The sequence below is a fragment of the Corvus cornix genome, chromosome 3, assembly GCF_000738735.6.
Source record: "Corvus cornix cornix isolate S_Up_H32 chromosome 3, ASM73873v5, whole genome shotgun sequence".
Classification (NCBI taxonomy): Eukaryota; Metazoa; Chordata; class Aves; order Passeriformes; family Corvidae; genus Corvus; species Corvus cornix.
In genome coordinates this window covers 9,013,753-9,022,048 of record NC_047056.1, presented here as the reverse complement: position 1 = coordinate 9,022,048, position 8,296 = coordinate 9,013,753, and positions in this window count along the sequence as shown.

Here is an 8,296-nt window from a genome sequence, read left to right as displayed (position 1 = left end):
TAGTTTCAGATTAGGTATTAGGAAAAAATTCTTAACTGTGAGAGTGGTGAGGCACTGGATCAGGTTGTCCAGAGAAGTGAATGCCCCATCCCTAGAAGTGTTCAAGGCCAGGCTGGATGAGGCTCTGAGCAACCTGGTCTAGAGAAGGTGTCCCTGCCCATGGCAGGGGGTTAGAACTACAGGATCTTTAAGGTCCCTTCCAACCCAAGTAATTCCAGGATTCTATAAGATTTCAGCAAATAAATCAGGGTTCAAAATGCAGTGGATTAGTATTTCTCCACTGCAAGAGCTCACTGATCAGAAGATTGTACCAACACATCTGTGGCTCCCAAAGATAAGATCCGCATTGTATGGGACATACACCACATACAGGTGGTAGAATCACTGGGGTAGGGAATGGTATCCCTACTGTGTGCTAATATTTTAGTGTAATAATACAATTTTTCACTGCATTTTCATAGCCATTTCTTATTTTCAAAAAACACAGTATTAATTATTTTCTCATGTTCATTTTTAATCGTAAAACTACAGAATTATAAATAAATAAATGTAAATAAAAGGGAATTTAGGAGAGTTTTCAAAATATTCAGAAATGCAACAGTCTGAAGGGTAGCAGAGAATTAGCAAGAGCTGCACTCCTAAATAGAACACTTTGCAGTTCTAGTATGCCAAATGTCTACAAGGAGGTTAGAACACTTAACGTATGGTTTGTTCATTTTTACCTCAGTATTCACATGTCACAGACTGGGAAATACAGAGAGGGGATTTGATTGATAGACTAATTGATTTACCAAATGTTAGGTAGAAATTGTTGCCAGTCTTATTTCCTAAACCCAATATTTTGTTTCAATTACAAGATCAAAGGAAAATGCAACACGTGCTGATCAATGTTCAGATTCAGCCAACTCTGTAGAAGACTGTAACCGTGTAGAGCATTAATGCAGTACAGATTGTGCTCCGTATTCCCTGGTCATACAGTGTGGCTCTGTCTCCTTCTACTGGTTTGCACTTGTTATAGATTTGCTCCTACAGATTTATACTTTTGTTCAGTTAACTGTAGTTCCTACACTGAGCGCCACAAACCTTGGAATTTCTTGAGCCAATTCACTCAGGAAATTATTAGGTATAAAAGCATTCATTTTCTACTTAAAATGGCTGCACTGCCTGTTTGTTCTTCAAGAGCAGTGAGTTAGGAGTTAAGAATTCACATTTATCCCAGCCAAAATCTGATTAAGATACACCTCATATAATTCAAATGGTTTGTGCTGGTGCTACTCTGAAAATATATTGTTTATATATGGATATCTATAGAAAAATCCACAAAAAGCTATACTGGCATTTGGAACTTAATGGAAACCATTTCGTTTGAGAGGCCTACGAATGATTATTGATTTTTCTCTATCATTCCTGAAACAAGAGAAAACAATCCTCAGTATTTTTGCCAAAGTAGTCAAAGTGACAGGCATCTTCAACGTAATTACTGCATTATTATGATGCATCTCATCCACTGTACATACTACATAATGATTCCCGCAAAGTCAGTGTTCTTTGTGGAGCAAATGTGGAGGCCAAATCTTGTAGTCTTGGCCTCACTGGAATCATTACAGAGCCTGGGTCATGCAAAGCACCACAGCCTGACATACAAACCAGCTGTGGCAACTCCATCTCCCTGAAACAATGCCACCGAAAAACCTTTGGGAGATGTCATGCAGAAGACAAGGTAAATGAAAAAATATAGCGTAGATTCTTCTGCTGTGAATCTAGTGTGAATATAACAAAGTTTACTAGAAGCTACTTGTGACAAAAGGGTTAATAAATCATTGGCAGGATAAAAACACAGACTCTAAAGTCAGACTAAAAATCTGGCAAGCAGACCAGTTTGGGAGATGTTCGTATGTGTAGTACACGTGTGTCTGAAGGGCACCTTGGGCCTTTTGGAATAGGCATTTTGTTTTTGTGAGGCCCACTTCTTGGCAGTGTAATCTAATGAATCTGCAATCCCATGTGTGGGCAGACCAGCAAGTTACCAGAAGAGGGTGTAGCAGGAATAAACTGAAGCACAAACATCCGTTTGCCAGTTATCACCCAATGTGCACTCACTCCTTGATGGAAGAAGGGCAAGTACCTGATGTTTCCTCAATCAGAAGACAGACATTCCTAAAAGGACAGTGACAGACAGCTGCCTGACTTGATGCCCTGTTTATGGGAATTTATGCCTCTGCCTGAATTCTGCTGAGACCAGATGTATGCAGGGAGGGAGGGCAGGGACAGAGATTTTACAGTGATTTATTACGATGCATATGGTGAGTCCAGAAACAGAGACCAAGGTATCTATCTGGCTGCCAGGTTTGTTTTTCTTACTTGCTAGATGGGGTAAGAAGGGGAAGAGAGTCTTGAGGTTAATCCATATTTTCAGCAACTAAAAATCCTATAGTAGTGACATTAGCACTGTGGAAAAGAAATGTAACCTCCAAAAATTTCCATGTTCTGTTACACTTTGCAGAACTTAGGGGCAGTGTATGTGGCAGCCTAAGCCCAAGTGAATTTAGACTCACCTTTCAGTTAAAATGCTCTGGAAATGCCTTTTTTTCTGCTCTCAGATTAAATTAGAATGGCTTTAAACCTATTAAACACAGACTCTTTTTCCTTTTGAAAATGTAAGATTTCTAATCAAAATACAGATGCAAAAGTACATGGAAAGAGGGAAACTGAGATTGATGTATCTTTGGTTTAGGGAGGAAAAATAATATAATTCAATAAGACTAGCTCAAAGCCTCTAATTAAAGCTTTTTTAACATAACAGATAGGTAGGATGAGATCAACACTGAGATAGGGATAGTTGGTACAGATCAAAAGAGCTTGTATTCACGCCAGCTAGATTAAATGACAGGATGTGGTGAAGTACTGGGTTACTTTACATACAAAGCCTTATTTACTGAACGTATATATATTTATTAGGTTAAATGCATTTATATATGGAAACTGTAGAAATAAATTGAAAGCAATCTATCATGTGTAGAGCATTTGTTCTGATAATATTCTAAGATTGCATTTCTTCCGATTAGTATGTAAAGCTGTAATTTTTTTACAGCTGTTTTACTAAGATTGTGGAAGAAATTGTGTTAGAAATTGAGGTTTATTTTTAAATGCATTAGCATTCCACCTGTCTCACTTGTTAGCTTCTGTGCCTAAATTCAATAGAATCATATATTTTATACTCCGTTTTAGCAAAAAGCCTAGGACAACTTTAGGAGTAAACTAAACTTAGCGCCCAATTTGTAGTCGTCATTTAAAAGTGTTTTTTAATATTTATTTATTTGCACATGCCCCCTGAAGAAGCAGGACAGAAGTCTTTGGCTGCTGTTATGTTTCTTATTCACTCTGCAACAGCAGGATGTGGGAGAAAGGGAATGCGAATGTCAGGAAGGCAAAACACTGCCAGATAAGAAAATGCCACAGGCCTGTGCTTCGCACACTTCGGCAAGGCAGTAGTGTCTGTCCCTCACATCTGCTGAACAGGCCACAAAGTCCTGCCTGGTTGGGCTGTGCCAGAAAGAAACAAGGAGGGTGTCTGTCCTCTCTGCAGGAAGACTGATGACCTAAAAATGAAAGGTTTAGCATCGCAGGCAACTGAACTGATTTCATTAGCTGCATCTACCTGAATTTTGCCAGTGGTGGGTTTAGTAAAACTTACTTACAGTAGTGAGTAGACTCTCCTGAAGTAGCTGGGCCTTAGGGACTTAACTAGGAATTTACCTAAAGGAAAGAGTAATTTCAGCTGCAAAGCTGTAAGTCAGTCTAATAGTGGGCAACTATACAATGTAATCTGGTAAACAGGCTGAGCTACTATTTCTGATCCACTGTCATACAAAAAGGTTCCATCAGGTCTCAGTTGCTGTGCAGTTCTGTGGGCTTTACTGCTCTTCTGCAACCCACACTTCCTCTGGCTTCAGAGAATGTTTTCAATGTTTCATAATCTTAAAATCCCAAGCAACCTAGGAGAGCTTGTCTGTGCTTGTTTTATTTATGCTGCTGATGGACTTTTCATAGTGAATAAAAAAAATTCATTTTCACTGCCACACTTAAGAACCATATAATCTTACCACTGTTTAGAAAGGAATCCTTAGGAAAGATCATCAAGTTAACCCAGCACTGCCAAGCCCACCACTAAACCATGTCCTCTTAAATACCACCACGGATGGTGACTTCACCACTTCCCTGGGCAGCCTGTTCCAAAGCTTGACCACCATGTCTTCACCACAGGGAAGAAATTAGAAATTTTTTCAAATATCTAATCTCAACCTTCCCTGGCACAAGTTGAGGCCATTTCTTCTTGTCCTGTTGCTTGTTACCTAGAAGAGGCCAACCCTCATCTGGCTACAGCCTCCTTTCAGAGCAAAAAGGTCTCCCTTGGGCCTTCTTTTCTCCAGGCTAAACAACTACGGCTCCCTCAGCTGCTCCTCATAAGACTTGTGGTCTTCTACTAAAGACTGAGGCAAAGAAGGCAATAAGCACCTCGGCCTTTACCTTCATCCTTTGTCACTGTGTTTCCTCCTTAGCCCTCCATTTGTTGCTAATGAGATGTTGCTAATGAGAAGGATTTTTTTATTGTCTGGCAGTAGCCAAGTTAAGTTCTAGCTGGGCTTTGGCCCTTCTAATTTTCTCCCTCCCAAACTTCATGACATTCTGTCCTCCTGAGTTCCCTGCCCCTTCTTCCAGAGGTCATAAACGCTCTTTTTTTCCCCAAGTTTCAGCCAACACTCTCTACTCAGCTGCACACTTCAAGAACCTTCTCAACTGTTTCCTCTCTGCTATATTTCCAGCAGACATCTGGTAAGTTGAAGTCCCCCACGAGAACAAGGACTAGCAATTGTGAAATTCCCATAGAGTCTTTCATCTGCCTCTTCACCCTGGATGGATGATCTCTAACAGATTCCCACCAGGATATCTGACTTGTTGGCCTGCCCCCCTGATTTTTACCCATAAAGACTCAACCCTTCTGTCACTATCATTAAGCTCTAGAAAATCAAAACACTCCTTAACACACATGGCTACCCCAGAAGGAGGTCAGGGCGTTAAGTAGAAACTGTCAGCCTGGGGTGGTCTCTTGCACATTGACAAGAGTGGAAAGACCCATTGGTCTGGGAAGGGAACCCCAATCCATACATTCTGCACAGGCTATTTTTACTGCCAGGCATAATAGAAGAGGGAACTTACAGGTGCCTTCACATGGTTCTGCACCTCAGCTCCCTCTGCACATCCCCAGACATGGAGATGGTGACAGAAGATTTAACTGAGATTGCGGAGGCAGGGGAGTACAGGCAGGAGAGGGGGAGATCTCTTGGAAAGAGAGAAAAGTACTCTTTGAAGAAGATAAATCTGTCCCAGAGGCTGTAGTTGTACTAAGCTAAACAGCAATAGGCTCATTCTTATGCTCATTCTTTGGCTCAGAGACCGACTGCAGGATTCCACAAAACTTCGTGACAATTGCCTTAAGGAGGAGACAGAGCAGAGTGTGGGGCAGCTACTCACTGCCCTTGAGACCCTGGATACTCTTGCAGCCATGACTAATCCACTTCCAGTGTCCTCTGTGGGACAATGTTGTGCAACTCCAAAGGCAGGCTGTGCTGTGGGAAGCAGGTCCTCCCAAAAAGGCCAGCAAGTAATAGAAATGTTTCACAGCCAAGGCTAGAACTGGTCACATCACCAAGTTGCCAAATAGCTCTGGCCCAAATCCACAGAAATCCCATCTGGTCATTCCTCTGGGCTGAACCTGCACTGCCAGAGGGAGTCCCACAGCCATGCTTTGCATTGCACTCCAGGGGATACAGCTCTTGGCTCCTGCCTGAGTCAACAGCTGCCCTTGCCCAAAGTTCTGGGACTTAGGTTTGCTACTGCAAAATATTCTGCATGTATAAAGGCTTTAAATGCATGCTGGACATATAGACTGTGGTCTGAACATTTTTTGAGGAGTGGCCAGTTCTGTTTAGAGTGCATGCTACTGAAAACTCAACAGTAACAGCATCACAAGCAAGAAAATGTGGGATTAATAATGGGGGGGAAAAAAGTAGTAAATCAATGTATTTTCCTGGCACTTTTCAATACCAACTTTAGACAACTTCATTACAGAGATGAATATGCAGGCCACGAGCCTCTTATTTACAAATCAGTCAGTTTAACCAAACAATCCCTCTTAGCTATCAAATCTATTTGAGAGAATAATTTGGGGAGGATGAGCTGAACTGTATTGACAAGCTGTGTCTGCTGTCTCTGAAGGAATCACTGGAGAACAGATGTCTTTCTTTTTCTGTGCAATTCCCCATCTTCCGTGTACCAATTCCATTATGTCCCTAACAGAATCAGTGGTTGTGAAGAGGTGAGAGCACGGCATTATAGCTTCCCATACAGAGTTACAACTTGCTTTATATTGCTTAAAATTCAGTCCAAGTCATGCCTAAACTGTAAATTACCTTTTTTTTTTTCTGTGATGAAAACTATATATTGTATGCAAATACCGACTACATGCACAGAAACCTTGGAGGGCTGTAATCTCCAAGAACCTGTACAAATGACGAAATTCAAAATAACTATACTGGTGTGAAACAGAAAACCAAACCTGATAGCTGGGGATTTGGGCAGCACCTGGTTAAAAAAAAAAAAGCACAAACCCAACAAACCTGTAACATGTCCCTGTATTCTGGCTGCAGTCATGCCTGTAAACAGACTTTTTTCTTCCATGAGCACACAGGGATGGTTTGCACAGGAAACAAGCAATAGCTGCCAGGCAGATATACTTGTTAAATGTAGTCACTCCAAATTCGGTAGCACATTCCATTTCCTGGATCTGGGCGAGGCAGGGGCTTTCCAGAGCACTCCTCGGCGCTGCGTCAGAGAGCATTTGCTCTGTGCATTACATCTCAGATGCATTAGGATTTTATTTAGCACACACTTCAGCTCTGCAGGCTGCAGAGGCAAGGTGCCAGTCTTCCACAAGAGGGGGAAGGACTATAAATAGAGCAGGCTGGGCTGCCACAGGCAGCTTTTGGTCTGCTTAAGTTTCTGGTTTAGCCTCGAAGCAGTAGAAATCCAATCTGCTGAGGAGATAATGCACAGGCACAAGCAACAGCTCTTCTCTCCAGCCAGTTAACTGTCTTTCATTTTGTAGGTACACAGCTACAGCCACTTACCTTTAATGAACAAGGACACACCACCTTCCGTCTGTGCTTTCCTCTGGCTCTCAGTTTTTTGCAAGCTCCTGATATGCAAAGTGTCATGTTTTCATGAAACCAGCTACTCAGGAGGGGAACACATTCCTTCATTTTCAAAACAAGAAATAAAATGAATCCCAAAATTAAGTGCACAGAGGTAACACACATTTCATATTTTTGAGGGTTTTAAGAATTGTTTAATAGTTCTTGCTCTAAGTTGTATCCCACTAGGAGACCTCCCTGGAGTTGTTTGAATAAAGAAGGGACATTTTTGCTGCAGGACAAGTACATAAAAATAGCACCAAGAGCCAAGGCCTGTGCTCAGGAGATTTTTGTTTTCCCTTGCAGCTACCTACACTGAGAGCTTTTTCTTCCCTTACTCTGTGCTTGACTCAGAGTTAAAGACAGAAACCGTATTTCCACCAATTTCCACTGCCTTTCACACCTTTCAGTGTGTATATTTTATTTACAGCACAAAGCTAATGGAAGCCATCTTTGAACAGTGCATTTTAGATTCAAAGCACTTGAATTCTTTGAACACCATACCCCCAACGCAAGCTGCAGCCAAGAGTGCAGAGTAATGGTTCCCCCTATTCCCTCCTGCTGGAATGCATCCTAAGAGGGACAACATTTAAAATAATTCCAGGATATGCTCTCAACATTACACCATGCACAAAAGCAGATGGGATTACTTGGGTCAAAAAAATCATATACTAAATATTACACTTGAAAGCAAACCATCAAGTCTTAGGGAAGACAGCTGAATCTCATAAATCTTTGTCACCCACAAAATATTTAGCCTACATTGCCTGTGTTTTCATCCCTGCTGGCCCTTGCTAAACCTGAGATACAAGAACCTAAGCTTGTAGACAAGCTAGAGGAGAGTATCAGTGACCTACTAAAACCAAGGACTTCTACAGACACGCTGCATTTATGGTCTACTATAATGTTCCTCCTGCCCACCCTCTGCTACACAAGCATGAAGGATTTCTTCATTCCACAAAGTTTAGGGTTTAATAGCCTGTGAGGCTTTTTTATACATTACTTCTCTAAATCTCCGGATATTTGAATAATATACTTTGTTCATA